The sequence below is a fragment of the Falco punctatus genome, assembly GCF_963210335.1.
Source record: "Falco punctatus genome assembly, chromosome: 6".
Classification (NCBI taxonomy): domain Eukaryota; kingdom Metazoa; phylum Chordata; class Aves; order Falconiformes; family Falconidae; genus Falco; species Falco punctatus.
Genome location: NC_137585.1, coordinates 36299689 through 36317307, shown reverse-complemented (window position 1 = coordinate 36317307; position 17619 = coordinate 36299689). Strand labels below are relative to the sequence as shown.

Sequence of the window (17619 nt, the reverse complement as noted above, 5' to 3'; positions counted from 1 at the left end):
GATGTGAGAAAACTAATTTAATGGATTTTTCTCATCAACTTTTCTTGTGCACATATCCATGTGGTCCTAAGGCTTAGAGTCACCTGTTGCGTACAAAATAAATGTCTTCCTTTCTCCTGAATTATTATTCCTAGCTTTGCTTTGTGGCTGTGAATCAAAAAATACTTTGACAGCACACTTTTGTAGTTTTTGGAGTCCCCAGACTACAGCAGGCAATGTATGAGGTTTTTATAACTTTTTCACAAAAGACAACAGCCTTTTATCTCCCTGTTGCACTTATACTCTTTCTATACTATTTTGAAGGATACAAGCTGGAGACTTCGCATACTGCTTTCAAAACTCTTAAAGTATTTATCAAGAATAAAGCAAAATGTTCCATAAAAACTGAAATATTGTATTTAGCATTGGAGGATGAAGTGGGAATATTTTCTCCTTTCCTCATAAGCAGGGAAGAGGACAAAGAAATGGAGAAAGGAGTAATAATTCTTATGTCCTCATTGCTTTTCTCTGGAGCAAATAAATACAAGCTTTATCTAAAGCTGAAAGGGAGACATTCAGGGAACTCTTTTTGTGATGGAGTGGCCTGTTGGCAAAGGTGTTTGACCTTTTAAAAGAGAAAGCTGACTGCAGACCTCATAGGTCCCATCTGCAAGATGTTACCTGCTCCTGTAGCATGCCACAAAGGATGTTAATTTGTGAAGCTGAGCAGCCTGATCACATGCCCCTTCTCCTGGAGGAGTCTCTCTTGTTCTTGCTGAGAGAGAGGAGGCTCAGTCTGAGGAGCCAGAGGGCAGTGCCTACATTATTTGTGTTTGGTGTATTGTGTTTTTTCTGTATTTTTAGTGTATTTCGGTGTGTGCCTGGCAGAGGAAAGAGGTTGGGCACTGGCAGGTGACAGCCGAGCCCTGCTCACCCTTGTGGCCAGGGACCGGGCAGGGTAGGAGCTGAAGCAGAGGGACTTATACATGATCCAACAGAAATCAAATTACAATCTGAATATTTTGAACCTTAGCCTGGAGGAAAGGCACACTGGGACTGGAAATGAGGATAGGGTCAATGCTGTTGTGTGTAGAAAAGCTGCATCCTCTTGCTGGGGGAGATGCTTTCAGACTATGCTGTCTGCATTGTATACTGCTCATACATAATTGATGGGGTTAATTTTTTTCTTTGGTGTCATGATAGCATTATAGTGGATTAAAACCCTGGATGAACTTGAGGCCTTTGTTTTAATACGGGCAAAATTTTTGTTCGATGCTGTGTCAGAATGTTAATGACTTGAAAGTGCTCCCTGTTGTGTTGAATGCTGCTGGGGAAAAAACGCTCTAGTCAGGTAAATATATGTTGAATCAAGTGAAGGGGCAGTTTGGTGGGAGGAAAGAAAATAACCAAGTGGTTTGTTTCAGTGTCAGACATTTCAGAGGTGAAAGTGAAATCCATGGAGTTACATGGAATGGAAAATTAAGTTGCAAGAAGGAAGTATTTGTAAAGTGATTGAGGCAAAAGATTATGTCTGAATTCAGGACACCCCAGGGATGTGGTGGGATAGTATTTTTATATTGCTGCCACCACCAGCACCAAAACTTGCTAGGCCATTTCAGTGTGATCTTTATTTCACAGATTTGGCATGCTTTTGCAAGGCAGAGTGAATTACTTGGACTGGCAAGAATAGATGTTGTTGATACATATGGTTGTATTTTAGGCAGGTTTCTTACTAGAACTTGGCTTAATGATATCACCAAATAATCTCCCAGTGCCACCAACAGTTACGATTTCAGCCTCTGCTTCCTGGTTTGTACAGCTGAATCCCTCCTGTTGAACTGAGCCTGAGCTGTCCTTCCTCCGCCCAGCTACCACTTCACCACAGCTTTCATCCTGCCTACACAGGCTCTTCCCGCCCCCTGCCCCGAGGAGTTAGCTTTCTAGTTGCATTGGAAAACCAGAGGTGAGTGAAAGAGCGTGGCCTGATCACTGTGGAAATATGCTTTTGTCAGTTGTAAAGGCCTGTGCAGTTTTTAGGGTGGTTTTAGTCATGGACTTCCTTCATCCAAGGCAACAAATAAAGACTTCAAAGCATTGTGTTAAGAAACTTGACTCTTTGCAGCAAGAACTGTCCCAGGCATTTACCTCTCCAGTTGCTTTCCAGAAGCTAGAGGGATTTAGGTGAGTTGCCACAGGGCAGTTACCTAGTATTGTATACACTGGAAGAAGGGGGGAAGAAAAGTCAAAGTCATCTGTTAACTGGAGAGCACAATGACCTTAAACTCATTTATCCTGTCCTGACAGATCTTAATGCTCTGTCATTTTCTGTTGGAGAGACGTGCAGTTCTGGTAGGCAGAGGACAGGGAAAAACGAGGTAGCCTCACCCTGCTGGGGCACATCAGCCACGGAAGCACATGCTTGTCAAAAGGCTTCTCGCAGCACTGCTCTACAAATGTAATTAATGTTAAAATTGCATTAATGAATCTTGACTGTCCCTTCCTAGCTGCGTGGGTGGCTAATCTGATGTGTGATACGATGCCTGGGCATGAAGCTAGGTGTTCCAATGCCACACAAAACCATCCGATTGCCCTTGGCAGGGGCTTGGCAGCAGCAATGCCATGGCAGAGCCTCCCCAGGCCCTGCCCAGCCAGCTGCCCTCAAGAGCAGAGGCACTGGAAGTGTCCAAAGGGCTGGCTGCGGCCCACAATAGCAACTTCTCCTGCCCGGGGCTTCCTCCTGGCCTGCTCTCCTTCCCAGGCATCTCTCAGGCACAGGCTGGAAGAACTGCGCTCTGCTGTTTCCTGCAGCCCTCTTTGCTGAGGGGTCCCTGGGCCCCTTGGCCACTATATAACCAGGAGTAAAGCTGGGACCTGTGGTGTGAGGATGATGGGTCTCATTAGACGACGAGCGCCTGCAAGCTGGGCCATGTGGTTAGTGGTGCACACTTGCCCAGCATCCAGCTGGCTCTACCCTATGGTACATAGTGGAGCACAGGGCATACGGTGTGGTTTGGTTTATGTGAAGAGACCCTGAATGGCTCCTCAAGAAGGTTTGAGGGCTACCAAGCCCAACAGCATGAGCTCTGCAACCCTCCAGCTGCCTTAGTTTGGTTCAGATCCTGTCATAAACCTTTCCCAGGTGTCTCAAGCTGTATAGAAAAGGGAACATGCACTTGATTTTACAGCAAAATATGGTCCTTTTGTCTGTCTCACTATCAGTGAAATGGGGATAACATCTGACCACACTTCCTGAGAGGAGAGGCCTTTATAAAAATAATTTCCTTCTTCAGTGCTTTGGGGTCAATGCAAATGCCATGTGAATGTGACCTGCTTTTAAGCTTGAAGAGTAAGCCAGTTCAGTGAAGGCTTTTGGAGCAATCACTGCTGACACAATGCCATCAGCTTGCAGAGACATGGCCAAATCAAGTTCAGGGCAGGTTACAGCAAATAAAGTCCATTACTGACAGCCTACAAAGCAGGTGTACTTTCATTGCCCCCTCTGCCCTGGTGGTACTTCCTGATAAGATGAAGCAGGAATTGCTCCAATCTAGACACAGCTGCAGAAGTCCCCTTGTCCACTGAGCATGTAGTGGGAGATGTGAACCCAGCATGTCTCCTGTTTTTTCTAACCACAGGTGGAGGTGCTTAGAAAAGCCCAGCATCATCACCGGGAGAGGTTCTGAATAACCTGGGATGGCAGTTCAATGTCGGTCTTCTCTGGGTGATGATGCAACTTGTGGCTGGGGGAGTGTGCTCAGCCCTCTCAGCTGATGTGGGACCTTTAGGAGACCTCCTGAACCTCAACAACTCTGGCCAGAGATGTTATAAGCCCAGGAATTACCCCTGTGATGGCTGCTTTGTTAAGCCAGGCTGAGTTGTTTGATGCAATTGGCTACATCTGGACAGGAGTCTATGCTGTACCAGCACCATTACAACTAGTAATGATTTATTCCTGCCCTGTCTTGCAAGGAGTCTGGTAAGAGAAGCCAAAATCTGCAAGGACTGTGAAAGCTGCCTTCCTCCTGGTCTCCTACTGATTGTCCCTTGTGTGATGTTGCATCTTATGGTGAGTTTGTATTTCTGTGTGTTGTTGCAGTGATCACTACTATGGAATATAAGCAAAAAATGCAAGTACAGTTTGAACTCAGTTATGTTTGTTTTCAGTAGAAGAGTCCCTGGAAAGGTAAGTTTGGCATGCTGGTTAAGCAGAAGACGTCGGAGATCTTCTTGCTAGCTCTTTTATTGAGAAAAGATCTGGCAGGAATGAGGACAGTCTTTATCAAACTCTTTACTTTATAGTTCTGCTCTCTAATGTTGATTATTTAAAAAGATGCGAACAGAAAAGGAAGAAACTACTGTCACTGTACAATCCCCTTTTTTTTTTTTTTTTTGCCATGGTAATAGGTGGAAACCTTAAGCTTTAAACGCTTTCCAATGGAAAGCAAATGCGAAGTTCCTGTTTTAGCTTCCCATGTGTCACTTCACTAGGAGTGGTACTAGGCAGAAAAGGAGAGAAAATACACATAATGGAAAAATTTTCCTTCTCAATGGCTGGAGTTATTTGTGCAAAATAAGGGCATAATTTTTCTCTCTGCTTTTCAGTCTTAGAATATGAGGTTGGGGTGAGGGGGAGTCAACTGGCTGAACTAATTCTCCTCAGGAGAGAATTAGTAACTTTACAGAGAATGAGTAATCTTTCCCCTTCTCCTTTTTCATAGTGGACCCAGAAAAAAAAAATAGGATGTGAGCTAAAAATACTTACGTGTTTTTCTTGTGGTTGTCCTTATCTGGACTACACTGTACTCAAGGGAGTCACAGCGTCGCAGATGGGGTCTTTCATAAGCCAAGCAGGGTGGGTCAGGGGGTGACTCTGGCTGGGAGTGCCCTGAGCAGTGTCCCCTGCTGCTTTGCCCAAGGTGAGAGCATATGGCCCAGGATAGGAAACAAAAGACTCCTCTGTGTGCAGCTAGTGAAGAAGTTCAGGCTGGCTTCTGCGTGCTCACACAAGCAGCTGATGAACAGTTTTCATCTTCCCCTTTCCCTGCACTGGCTACTGATGTTTCAGGTGTGATTTACTGAACCCATTTTCCCTCCTCCCAGGCTTGCTACTAAGCCAGGGCAGGTGACCTGGGGAGTGTGTTGTAGGGTGGAACCGTTTGCTTGTGGATGGGGGTTCAGTAGCTCCCTGCCGTGAATGGGGGATGGCCATCCTGCCTCCTTCCACCGCGGTTGGGCAAGCCTGACTCCACAGGTGGCTACAGCCAAAAGGTCTGAACACGCTCAGCCATGAGGTTCAATGGGTCAACTTCTAAAATTTCTTATGTGCCTCAGAAAACAAAAGGAGAATAGATCTGTGGCGGCTTCTGGAACACACAAAAGAACTTGGGACTTATGTCTGGAGTGAGAGCTTGCCTTGCGAAATTTGGGCTGTTCACTGAAAAATACTGGATGGCTCCAATTTGTAATGCTGATTAAGAAAAGTCCTGGGATCGGGGTTGATTTTTTTCAAAGCAAGTACCTCTTGTTCTGGCTCAATTCTCTGGCAGGTCTCTGGATTGAAGTCAGGCAGCACCCACCCATCTTGTATTAAATAGCATGTATAGATCACTGATACAAAATCCATGCTGGGTAGGTACTCTTACCATCTCCCTGGAAAGTCACATACAACTTCCACCTCCCTTCACAACCTAGACCACTCCTTCAAATGTTCATACGTTTAATTCCTGGGTAGATTGGTGGTTAAAGCAGATTGAAGCCTGAGGCAGATGCCAGCCTGGCAGTGTGGGGTGGATGGAGGTGGCACAGGTGGAGTGGGAGAAGCTGTTGTTACACCCCCATGAACTGAAGCTCATCTGGACAGAGCAGTCCGTGATGTTTTCAGCCAGCAAGGGCAAGGAATCTAGTTCTCCCTTATGTGAAGGTCCCTGCACCTTATGGTGGTTTCATAAAGTGCATTCAGGGCCTCTCGGTATCCCCTTTGAGATTCCTCAGTGACAGCAGAAAGAAATCCTGCCAGGTTTTGCCTGTATGGGAAGGTATTAAAGAGCAGTTTATCAAAATTAATTTTCTGACCACATAATTGCAGGAACAGGTGAGCCCACGTGTGTTGTTTGGCTAAAGCCATGTTATTCTTTCATTCCTGTCAGCTTTTGCAGGCAGCCGTGTCCATGAGGGGCTGGTGGCCCCATGGCAGGGTGAGCCAGGGAGTTTCCTGCTACCTGAAGGAGGTGATACATCTGCCTTTTTTTAGGCCCTTTCTTTTCACAGCCCATAATTTCTTTACCCAAGCGTAAAAAAGGAAGACCAAACAGCCCCAAAATGAAAAAGAAAAAACCCCAAATCTTCTCCCTGGAAACATTCAAACATGCAGGAGAAATAAAATAAGTGAAAGGCAACTGAAGCAGCCTTTCTGGAGACTGGCCTCTAATGCCACCACAAAAAATCGGCAGTGACACCCCCTCCCACACAGGTAGGGATGGTGCTGGGCAGTACCTGCAGCTTTGCATTTTTTCCCAGCTGTGCTGCAGGTGGGAACCTCCTGGCAGAAACAGGCTGGGTGGAAGAGGTGCGCTGTGCTGCTGGTCGCCTTGAAGCTGAGCAGGCAGCTACTTCATGTGCAAACCTGCTGCCATTCCTGTCCCCTGCTCGTTCCTCAGCCTGCACGTTACTGCTGTCAGCTGCCAGCTCCTGCCTCTCACCCCAGCATCATTGTCACTCGCTCCCTTTGCACCATGCACAGCTCAAGGGTGTCTTGGTTTTGGCTGGGATAGAGTTAATTTTCTTCTCAGTAGCTGGTGCAGTGCTGTGTTTTGGGTTTAGTATGAGGATAATGTTGATAACAGACTGGTGGGTTTAGTTGCTGCTAAGTAATATTTACATGAAGTCAAGGACTTTTCAGTTTTTCGGGGCCTGCCAGCGAGAAGGCTGGAGGGCCACAAGAAATGAGGAGGGGACACAGCCAGGACAGCTGACCCAATACCACAGCCAAAGTAGTATTCCATACCACAGAATGTCGTGCTGACTATATAAACTGGAGTAAGTTGCCTGGGGACTGGCTGGGCATTGGTCAGCGGGTGGTGAGTAATTATTGTGCCTGTCATGTGCCCAGATGCCCACCTAAGTATCTGCTGGTAAAATGCAACTGGCAAAACAATAAACCCTTTAGCAGAAGTCCTCTGCACTTTTCCTTCCCCCGCACCTGGTCCATTAGCATCCCTGCCTCCTAGAGCAGCTTTGCAATTGTCCCCAAAAAGCGGTACATTGGAGTCATTTGGGACCAACAGGGGCTCTGAGGTTTCCGCCTAAGGCCGTTTCTCATGAAGTCTATCAAGGCAGCTGTCCCTTCGTGCTTGGAGGAATCCCCAGCATTGCTGGCTCTGCTGTGCTTGAGAACTGCAGCAATGTGACATAGCAAAACCAAAAGAGAATGGGCCTGAAGCCACATAGCACTTCACAGGTCAAAGCCAGCTTGTCTGACCTCCCGTGTCTGGGGATGTCTGGGAATGTAACATCCCTGTGTGCTTGTGCCAAGGCAAACCTGTCTGAAACACAGCCCCTGCTGTGCGGGTGTGGGGGCACCGTCTGCCTGAGGATCCTCACTGCTGCCTTCCACGACATCTTGACTGCATGGTGCTGGGCAGCCAGGACCCAGTGCCAGACCACGGTGCAACCCCTGGGCCATGCCTACACAACTCCGGTGATGTTTGTGGAGGAGCAGGTGTAGGTGGATCCCAGGAGCCGTTAGGAAGCTATGATGAGGAAGGACCCTGCGTGAGCATCCTTCCCTTCCTGCCCTTGCTCCTATCTGACTTTCCACCCACCTTGTGCCTGCTCAGTTGCCACCAATTCCCCACTCCTCTGTGCTCAACAGCCTCCAGCCCCTCGCCTGTGGTGTTTCTTGCTGGCTGGCTGCTCCCTCGGTGCCCTGAGCGAGTTTGCTGGCCCTTCCGGAGGTGACAGCCGACCTGAGGGGCACCAGTTATTTTGAAGTCGGGAATCTGACACTGTGGATGTGCATGTCCGCCAGTGGCCTTGGCAAGCGCAGATGGGTTACGGGTGTAAACAGATGGGCTCCTTCTTCCAGGCTCTGAAGTTAAGGGACCGGCGCCCCGCTCTCTTTTAGCTGTTCTTAATAACAAAAGCCCTTCTTCACCCTTCTTAGCCATCATTTGGTGTCCCTGGCATTTCACGCCCATACGGCTTTGCTTCCTCCTGCCTCATCCCAGCCCACCCTCCCACTAATTCTGCTTTGTGCCAAAATGCTTGTCCTTCAAGCAATGGGTGGCTTCATCCCTCCAGCGTGCCAGCAGCCCTGCAACCAGCGAGAGGGACAGGCTCAGAGAAGATGCTGGCTCTGTTTCAGCAGGTGTCAGACGCCCTGTGTGCACAAAAGCTGCCAGCGAGGGAGTCACTGTGCCAAGAGTTAGTGACAGGAAAGAAAGGAACTAAGTCATGTTTTTGTACAGCATGCCACTTCTCGTTGTGAGTACACACGTGAGGGGGGGTGAGCGAGAGCCTACAAAGCCCTTTGGAGGAAGTGCTGTGGGGACCGGTGACAGGGATTGCTGTTCTCCAGCTTTTTCTGTTCATCCCCCCCTGTTTTCCCACTCCCTCTCTCATTTTCTTTCCGTCAGTTAATTTTGTGCCAATTCAGCTCTTCTTGACAGGGGCTCAGGCTGTGGTTTTAGCAGGACCTGCCGGTGCTGGCAGGGAAGCACGCTGGTCTTCTCTCCTGCTGGTTTTCCCCTTTTTCCTCTTCTTTGATCAGCTTGCCCAGCACTTCTCACCAGCAACAGGAAACCCATCTTTTTGGCAACAGCTCACAGCCTCTGTCATCTCCTGGACCCACAGTGGCTGCTGGGACCTGTGGGTGCTTCAGCAAAGGCCAATGCAGTCAGCAGGAGATGTGCCAGGGGGTTGGGAACGAGGAGCCACGCACAGGTTCTGGCCACAGTCCCAGCCCCGTGCTGGTGGCGATGTGGAGGTCGGGACTGAGCCATGGCTTAGGTGCAGGGGTTTTGCTGTGGCTGAAGGGACTCCTGTCCTTGCCCCCTGCCTTGGCAGTGCTGGTTGTGCCTGCCCCTGTGTTGGGATCCATTCCCGCTTTGGGGGACCCTAGGGGAAGGGAGTACTGCCACCTAGATTTCTCCATGGATGGTTGGGAGTTTTTCAAAAACCCTGATTTTTCTCTCCTGACAATCCTGTACCCAGTGCATCCTGGGGGCACCACGGTGGGTGCTGAAGCTGTCCCCCACAAGCTCCCTCCCTTCTCCCTCCTGTCCACAGCTTATGAGGGAGCTGTGCACATTGCCCTGTTTGTCATTCCCTAGACACTGGGAGGGGACAGGGGATATGTGGGGACACCCATGTGAGTGGGATGAGGTTTTGCACCTCCATTCCTGAGACTGTAGAAAAGGGGCGCTGATCCAAACAGGTTGAGAGCTGCTGGTGCAACCATCACAGAGGCAACCGGTGCAAAACCTGGAGGCATGGGGACAAAATCCTGCCTGCTCAAATGCAGGGCTGAGGTGGCCTAGGCACTCCGGGAGCTGAGCTGCTGCTCATCGGCATCCCTGCCGGCCCCTTGGCCAGGACCCAGATCCTCTGGCAGCAGCAGCTGAAGGGGAGCTGCTGGCCAAAAGCAGTTTCTCTCCCTGGGCGGTGGCCACAGGATGGCAAAAGCTCCTCAGGGCAGCTCTGACAAGAGCAGAACAAGTTTGTCAGGCTTTTTTATTTTATTTATTGGTAATTTCAGCTGTGACATCACCAATGAAGTTGAATACTTTAGTTTAAATCACCTCTTTAGTTTAAATCATGAAGCTTATTTTGCACAGAATTACCCTGTTCTTTGCATAAATACTCTTGCTTAAAATGTCCTTTGGCTGCTAATTACATTACATTACATGTAATTACATTACAACTTAATCTGTGGAAATCAGAGTTTGTGGGGAGGGCCAAGACTGTACAACTGAGAGCAATATTCCTGTCCCTTTTAAACATAATTAATTTGCATTGATTTTTACAGCAATATGAAAACAAAATGCAGGCTGTACAGCAGAGGATAAAAATACACACTAGTGAAGCCAAGTAAATAATTGCTGTGGGCTTTACCTCCCCCCCCCGCCCCGGGAAGGGCTGGGTAGCAAGGCTCACAAACGTAGATGTGGGCAGAAGGGCACAACTATAGTCCTCTGTATTTTATACGGGCAGAAGGACACAGTAATTGTCCTCTGTATTTTAAAAGCGCACCATGACCATGGCATTGGGTACTGTCACCAGCTGTTAGAAAGGGGCTAAGTTGCTGTTTCTGCTCTCGAGCCACTCTGCTTGGTGTATTCGCTTTCAATGCACTGAAGACTCCTTCATGTCCAATGCGTGAGCAATCAGATGATCCATCTAGCCCCCCAAATAGGGACAAACTCATTATTTTATTAAGGGAATCTATTTAAAACTGAAGGGAAAGGTGGTTTTTGACCTGTCTGAAAACACTGCTCTTTCAAAACAAGCATGTAAGGTCTCCCCTAGGACAGTGTGCAAGGCTGCTGCAAGGGTGTTACTATTTAAGGTTACTTTTGCAACAGAAATTGCAATTTTGGCTTCTTCAGAGGGGAATCAGCACCCCAGCTTCTGTAGGATGCAGAAATCAGCATGTTATCCTGCAGAGCTGCTGGCACTGTGGCAGGGGAGTCCCCACCTGTATATTCTCTGGGCTACAAAGATGTCACAGCCAACGTGTTTACAATGCTTATTTTTGAGCAAAGCTGCCCACTGGGGTTTCCAGCCCTTGGTCACTGGCAGAGGTCAATGAGGTAGTGGCTCAGCAGGCATGCAGCTTGTACAGATGCTGTTGAAGGGGCCCACGTGATTTCTTGGTGGCTTTTCTTCATCTGTGTTAGGTGAAGGGAAACTCCCGGTGGGTACAAGCACACATTCAGGGCTTTTGGGACACTCACCTATTTCAGCTCGTTTGCTTCCTTTTTTTGCTGCCTGATTGTATCTCAGGCTGAGCTGCGCGGGAAGCTGACTTTGCAGTGTGGGAAAAGAGGAGGTCACCACGAAGACTATTCCCTTGAAACCTCTTGCTGCCCCCATGGGCAAACTGTGTGGGTGTGTTTGAGGTGCCGGTGGTGCCTGGCCACCTCCTGGCCCTGGTGCATCTGCCCCACAGCATGCTGGGGAAGCTGGTAACTGATGTTCTCCAAAGCCACCCACGTTTGGGTGCAGATGAGCTTTTCCTCAAGCTCTTGTCTCTTCCCATAAGTATTTGGCTGGTGTAGGCCAGCCGGCTTCTCACCAAGCCTGATCCCATTTATCACACCATTCAGGACCACCGATGGCAGCTGGTTGACGTAACAACTGCATTTCCCAGCACTGGAAATAGTGTTTCCCGTTGCCTATCTTTCATTCCTGTAATCCCAAGTGAAGGCTTTTGCGCTGTTTTTTCATTTATTTTCATCTTGAGGAAGAAATAAACACATTTCTTAGTTTCCTGTTAGGAGCAAAGCAGCTGAGTCGGGACCAAAACTGTTTCCAGGCGCCTGCTTGGGACAAAGGTGGGGAGTGAGTGGCACAGGGCAGCTGCAGAGCATCACCTCAGTTCCCTCCACTCCTGAATTCACCTTTCTATGTGCTTCAGACAGGACTTTGCATGGTCAGTGGCCATCTACTCTTAGGCTCCCCGTCTTTTGGCAGTTTTTTTTGACCTCTTATGCCTGGAACATTTTGTGTAGCTGCAGCCATGGCTGGCAGCCAGACAGCCCTATGAACATCACTTCCCACCAGCCCTCCAGCTTCTCATTCTCCCTCTGAGCCTCTGTGCATCTCAGTTTTTCCAGTAAAGGCTCCTTATCTCCCCAGCAGACCATGAGCTTTGCCTGGTCCACTCTGTGGTGCAGGGCTGGCACCTCAGGGACCCTCCAGCCTCTTGCTGGCTCCGGGGAAGGTGCCGGCTGCTGCGGCCGGAGCCTCAGCCAGCGGGGGTGTTTGCTGACTTTACAGGCAACCAAACTGAAGTCTGCTCCTTTCCGAGGGGCCTTAGCCCCGCCAGCTTTTACACATCCTGGCTGTGTATGTTGCAGTGCACACCAAGTGCTGGTGCGGGCAATGCCATGAAGAAGCCACACCATCCGCGGGAGCTCTCCTTGCTGGCAGTCTTTCATCTGTATGAGAGGACACTGATGGCTAGAGGAGGCAGGGCACAGCATCCAAGCCATTGCAATCACATTTGTTTCTCCCCCTGGAAAAACTTCAGGCTGCAATGAACAGCTTCAGCCCACAGAGGCAAGGGGCTGGAGAGAAGCTGTGTTTTTTATAATACTAACTCACAGTGTTTCAGGAAGAAGGGCAAACAAGCTCTCAGGGGACTGCAGGCAGCACTGTTTATCCTGCAGCACACAAGCAATGTCCCAAACAGCCCAGGAAACTTCTTTGGCACGTCCTGGGGAGCTGAGCTCAGCATCACCCCCCTTTCCCTGGTTGTTCATTCCCCATTTTGAGCTGCTCCAAGCATTCATGTGGTTAAAGAGCTCACAACATCCTGCCTCCCCAATTTCACCTGGTTTATTTCACATCTAGTGTCCCCTGCTTGAACGCTTTGTGTTACCCGGCCAGCAGCTAGGCAGGGCCAGGGCAGGGGCGATGCAAGGATGGGAGCAAGCGGGGCCACCCTCGCCCTGGTACAATTCTCACTGAAGTCTTTAATGAGCCAGTGCAGGGAGCAGATCTGACAAAAAAAAAAACCCAACAAACCAACAACTTTTCTGTTTGTTATTTTAAAGGTCTGCTTAGTTTTATGTTGTATTTTTCTAAATTCTACCTACTCAGACTGTTTCTCCATGGGATCAGACAGCAATATTGCCATGGGTGGCACAAGGGTGGTCAGCAGGGTGGCTTCTCTCAGTGGCAGAACTCTCCCGTCAAGAGGGAGAGGCTAGGGGACTGTAACACCAGATGGAAAGTCAGTTTACAAAGAAAATACTAATATTTTCCATTATCAAACAAACTTCTTACCTGCAGACTGATGGATGGCAGCACCATCAAGCCTTCACGGTTTTGTTTTCCCCTGCCCCCATCCAACAGAAACAGACTAGCAAATGCAATTCTTCAAGTGGTACTAACGTAATAAAATGTGCAGGTCCTCAAGTACAAGGACAGGGAACACGGGATGGGAAGGGCAGAGACAACAGCCTGGAGGAGTTTTCCTGGCCACAAGTGAGCTTAGACTTGAAGCAGTGCTTCTCCCCTTCCCAAACAACCAGTGACGGGGATCAGCTCTTCCTGGGCTTTGCTTGATGCAGTTGTGCTGCATCAGTTTTGCAGTCAGAAACAGCTGGGGCCATGGGGACAACATTATTAGGGCCTCTTGGAGAGGTTCCCACTCAAACAAGGCATGTAGACAAGGGCCAGCTGAGTCATGGCTGTGGGAGAGGCTGTAGCCAGCAGATGAAAGTTCTGCATCACCAGGAGCTGTCAGAATGAGCGTTAAATTAAGTGTAAGAGAGACATTGTGCTTAAGGCTCAATTTACTGTTCCTTTTCACCATGAAAGCTCACACTCATGATTATACTATGCCCCCTGTTTTTTAACTGAGCTCTATCACCAGCTGTTTGCCAGCAATATCTGCCTGGGGTTCAGCCCATGTCCACATGTGGTCAGATCTTTCAGGGCTGTGGATGAAGTGAGTAGTGAACTTCAAAAGCTCAACCACATACGACCTATTTCACAAGTGAGTAAGCAGAGCTTGTGCTGCAGGAGGCTCTGAGGCAGGGGTAGCCATCAGCTATGGCCACAGTGGGAAGCCCAAAAACCATGTAAGAGGAAGGTGAACTGCAAGTAGGATTGGGGTCTGTTGCTGTGATTTGAGAGAGAGGTTTTATTAAGGGTGTAACGTTGTGGGTGCCATCCACTTCGGGGAGTTCTTGTATTTGCAGAGTGAATTTACCAGTGAAACCCTGTGCAATGACTATTACTCTTGGAAACTTTCACCACTTTTTTCTGCCTGTTGCTCATTAGTCCCCTCAGTAACCCACAGAGCTCCAGGTGGTCTTGACAAACCCATTTCCCCTCCCTTGGAATTCCCCTGAATGTTGCTGCGGTTGGTGGCTCCCACAACTGCTCCTTTTTTATCACCAGAAGCTTTCGCAGGCTTGCTACGACCTGAATTTCTGATACAGTGGAAAAATTTGAAGGTGAGGAAGGGCACTTTCCCAAACGCTTTTATTTACCATTGAGCAGTGAAAAAATTGGGGGCAGAAAGGCACCCCCCTTCTTTTTTTCCATGTGAAGATTATCTTTGAACACAGGAACAGACTCGGTCAGCAGAACAAAGCAGGACAACCACGCAGATGGGTTTCCTTCGGCACATTTGCTTTTCCCACCTCAAACAGTCATCCAGATGGCCTGTGGGCATTTGTCTGGGGTTTCCAGCCCCGAGCTGCCGCAGGTTGTCTGGAAGCCCCAGTATGGCCACAGACTGTACTGTGCCTCGTGCCTACCTGCTCTGCTGGGGAAAGGCAGGCAGGGCCAGGGGAGCCCTGTGCTCGCACGTCCCGGCAGAACAGGTCATGGCTGGCAATCTGAACCCCAAGGGCTGCATTTTCCTGAAGAGCTTTTTGTAGCTCTTTGTAGCCATTTGAAGAGATCTAGCCCCCTTCTCCTCCTGCTGTATTGGGGTTTTAGCCTGGATCAATTCCCTGATGGGGTTCAACGTTTGGCTCTATAACCCATCGTGCTGTGACTGCAGAGGTGGCAGTGTCCTGAGATGCAGCTGAAGGAAGGAATGGTTGGGAGATATAGCGGGGAAGCAATGGCTTCATGAGCATCAGCATTGCCAGTGAGGACCCTGAATCAGGAGATGGTGGCCTCAGACTTCTGTCAAGTGATCTACTGCACAGGCTATAGAAAATAAAGGCACAGAGCTGGATCTTTCTTCCCTGAGGACCCCTGCTGCCAAGCCCTTCCCCAGCACCCCATCAGGTGGCTCTGCTGCTGGGGGTGCCTCTCTGCAGAGCGAGGTGCTGGAGCTTACACCACTGGGTCACGGACCCTGCTCACAGGAAATCCAAAACACAAATAAACATGGATCAAGACAGCCTGTCCTTGCTAACATGTGTGTTTTCCCTCTTGATATCACTAATTAAATATCTCTCTGACTGGCAAATACAAGAACACTGCCTGGTTTGGACAGTGCTTGATTTTCTCAGGATACGGATGTCCAAACTGCAAGAAAAGAACACATCCATGCTTGTTCCTGCTGATTCTAACCTAGACTTTGTCCAGCTACTTCCATGGTCACATTTTCAGTGGCAAGCACAAAACCCATCACTGATTTATCAGTGTTACAGACTCACCACTAGCAGCAATAAAACAGGTGGGTGCTCAGAGAGGACAAAGGTGTTCTCCCTCCACACCACAAATCATCTTGCCAGATATCATTTGTCCTCTTCCATTGCTGCCTCTGCCACAAAACAAAAAGGATAGCTAAATATTACAGCTCTCTGAAGGTACCTGTGGCTCCCCCAGTGTCTCACCTAGCTATAAACTGCTGACCCAGCAAGACGAACCAGGCTAGATCATCATGAGAGGCACAGGGAGGAAAACAAATAGCTGTGTTTACCTGACCCTTCTTCTTATCAAGTCTTGTTTAAAGTTGCTGATAGCATTAACAAGTGGTATGGGCAGAAAGCTTCTATGCTGTCTGTCTGTCTGTCTGTGGCCTGTGTTGTCTCAGGAAAGTTTCAGCTAAAACAACTCAGCCATTTCTCCAGACCCGGCTAAGGGAAATAAGTTTTGTTACTGTCAATAGGAAACCGCATCTTCTTTCATTAAGATTTTCTAACACAGATACACCCTGAAGCAGGGACTTCAGATGTAAGGTAGTCTGTCTACTACCCTCTGCTCCACCCCTGTGGAGATTATAAGTCTTTCAATGAAAACACACAGCACCACTGCCTTGGTTCCTACATCTCCCTCAGCACGCGAGGGCTACATTCCCAAAGCATGTGCCATCCTTGGATGGAGCGGGGCTTTCCTGGGAGTTGTTCCTTCCAGCTGTAGGGTAGTTACATTATTGGCATTATTTTACCTGATTTATATACTAATATAATTATTATATGGTGTTATATTACTACTACTAATACTATTTCTGCTACTACTAATGATGATGATGTTGAGAGAGACTGTCTGTGGCACGTTCAGGGCTCCTGGTATTTGCATTCAGGTGTAGGTGCTGGGGGTGTGTTAGTAGAAGGAATAGAGGGTTTGAAACACAAATCAAGAGGTGTGGGAAAATAATTAGTGGTAGAAATTTTGGGAGCAGAGGATGATAAACAGGATCTGAAAAGAGGGAAGGATGGGGCCTGGGTGGGAGTGGACGGTGCAGGGCTCAGTGGCAAAGCAGGAGAGAGGACTTAAACCGATTGATCTCTCCCTTGTGCTTTGCCAGCTGATGGGGCACTGCAGTTCATCCCCCCGCCCCGCATGGGCTGAAGCAGTGCAGAGCCTTCGGTGCATCAGCAGGGCTGTCACCCCGGGGTGCTGTGCTGAGCAGAGACGGAGCAGAGCGCTGCTGGCACAGCACGTCTTGCCTGCCGAGAGGGCTGGGATGGGGCTGGGGGCTGGGAGCTGGGGCCAGCCAGGGACCCCCTCCTGCAAACAAGGCCCAGGCACTGCTTTGAGCAGCCGTTTCTGCTGTCTTGGATGGGGTGGCAAGCAGCAAGCCTGTGGCCTGTGTCCAAAGAAAGATTGCAGATACTTATGCGTGCTGGTAGATCCTGGGACTCAAATGTCTGTGTCGTAAAACACGCTGAGGATATTCCCCAGATAAAAAAAAAGGCAAGTGACTTGGCATACAGTAACATCTGCAAAGAGGTGTGAATGAAAACATCCTGAGAGCACTGCTCTTGGAACAAAAGGCCCAAAAGCTGAAAACCACAGAGGGCAAAGGAGAGTGCTGCGACGGCAGCGCGTTCCCATCACCTCCTCCCTGCCAGCAGCCACTAGCGGCCCCAGCCCCAAAGCCCCGCAGTGAGGAGAGTGCTGAGCCGCATCCCTTGGGCACAGAAACCGGGGCAGCGGGAAGGAGCAGACCGATGGCTCTGCATGGTCTGGCCCTGATGGGGCCAGGCACAGTGGGCCGGTGCAGGGACTTGCTGCCTGGTGCTGTGCCGTGCCCTTTTAAAATTGTCATCCTGCTTTCCAGCAGGAACCCCAGGCCTTCTTCACCACAGCATAAACACCGAGCAAGGAGTGCTCATTGATTGCACGTTTGTTTGGTTTAAGACCCAAAGTTTATACAGTTTAAAACTTCTATATACCACTTTCGCAGATGCCTCTGCAGCCCGGTAACTTGTATGTGACAGAGAGAAATAAGCAGCAGAGCACTTTAGCATGATCTAACAGTGGAGTTATTTGATCTGGGGTTTGGTATGTACCGAAAATACCAGCATTAGTGTACTGTGAACATGGCGCAGCAGCTCATTGCCTTCCCGCTTGCACAGGAGTCAGTGCTTCGTAAAGCTGAAGAGGATGCTCTCCTTCCCAGCATCTGTCCTGCTGATCCAGCCTTGTTTTACACACTCACCCACCAAAGCACAGCCATCAATATACAGCTATTTTTAGCCTTCATTTTAAAAAACTTTCACT

The 17619-nt window shown here is 49.0% G+C and overlaps 1 long non-coding RNA gene across 6 annotated transcripts in view; it reads left to right on the top strand.

Moving 5' to 3' along the window:
* LOC308066136 overlaps nt 1-17619 on the top strand; it is a 49745-nt gene that overhangs the window by 2723 nt on the left and 29403 nt on the right. For 2 of the 6 annotated variants that reach the window (XR_013929058.1, XR_013929059.1), the window contains exon 2: nt 3949-4045. This is a non-coding gene — a long non-coding RNA (uncharacterized lncRNA). Of the gene's footprint in view, nt 1-1798; nt 4046-17619 lie in introns of all 6 variants that reach the window. The other 4 variants (XR_013929062.1, XR_013929063.1, XR_013929061.1 and 1 more) reach the window with 3 other exon arrangements.